General features: G+C 37.6%; 1 protein-coding gene across 1 annotated transcript in view; it reads left to right on the top strand.

Moving 5' to 3' along the window:
- Positions 1-826, top strand: part of LOC116671193 (synaptic vesicle membrane protein VAT-1 homolog) — a 13,484-nt gene extending 12,658 nt beyond the window's left edge. The window contains exon 6 of the mRNA XM_032502229.1: positions 1-826. This exon is cut by the window's left edge and continues 1,248 nt beyond it. The gene's annotated coding sequence lies outside the window, so the exon portion shown is untranslated.
- The last annotated feature ends 322 nt before the right edge of the window (positions 827-1,148 follow it).

Genomic DNA, 1,148 nt, shown 5'->3' with positions numbered 1-1,148 from the left:
GATCTTACTCTTTAACAGAAAGGTCCCCCTCCTTAGAAATCCTTTCCGTTATGTTGTCAGACACTTTGAATATTAATCTGTGCCTGTCAGTGGCAAAACTAGCACTTTTGTGAAGATATATATACAAGCTGGACAATGATGCTATTAACTTACATTGTTGTTTGTTTCGCCGCTGCCTACTGATGCAATCTAGCTTAATACTGGACCCAATGTAAAGATTGTTGTTCCCATCAGTCAGGAGAACTTTTGACGTGTATTTGTTAAAAAAAAAAGTGTCTTTATTCATACCGGCCCTGTTCTGTCTAATAATAAAAGATTTATCTCCATACTTTCCCAAACTTTGTTTTTTTTTTCTTTAATCATTATGATTAATTTGATGAAGTAAGGACTAACTGTAATTAAGTTTATCAACCCAAGCCTGTTTTGTCAGTAAATATTAGCGTAAGACTTGTTATATAGTGGTGGACTAGTAGTGATTGTTGTGGTTTCATGGGTTGTGATGCACTACTCCTATTACTATTCCTCGTTAATGAATGTTGTTGGACAATAGTCTCTCTTTGGAAAGCCAAGGTCAGTATTGTTTTCTAGTTTAAATTGTTATCAGTTGTCTTGCATATTTGTGCCAAGTTTAAAGCCAGCTTTCACCACTGCCGTTAAGCCAACTGTGAATAACAATTAGCGGGGCTTCCCTGCCTTGGCACTCTTTGCCGTGAGTTTTCTTCCAAACAATGTCAAGCGAAACAGTTTGGCAAGCCATGTGAAGACAGGCTTTCTTGCCTAAATTGATTAAGTTGCTTTCTTAAATCCTACATTGCCTCTTTGACATCCAAAATTAGGGCCATGTTTACAGAGGGAGTGGGTTGAAAAGAAAAGAAAAAACTGAGTCCATGCTTTGCTTGGATGTACTTTGTGTTTCTGTACTCAATACATATTCAGTATAGTGATGGATTATTAAGCTTCCATGTACTTCAATCATTTTTATGATTTTCTTTTTAACGTTTCTTTGAATGGGTGACCTTAAATTGTGGAGTCAGTATGTTTTGTCCAGCTGTGGGTCTAATTCATTGATGTGATGCAGAAGACGCTACTGAAGCACACAATTTTCCCTCCATTCACACCACAGGTGCTTCTCACGTTGCTCTCCCCCC

This window comes from Etheostoma spectabile, chromosome 21 (assembly GCF_008692095.1).
Source record: "Etheostoma spectabile isolate EspeVRDwgs_2016 chromosome 21, UIUC_Espe_1.0, whole genome shotgun sequence".
In the NCBI taxonomy this organism is placed as follows: Eukaryota; Metazoa; Chordata; class Actinopteri; order Perciformes; family Percidae; genus Etheostoma; species Etheostoma spectabile.
The sequence above is the reverse complement of the archived record's forward strand: the minus strand, read 5'-3'. Positions and strand labels throughout refer to the sequence as shown.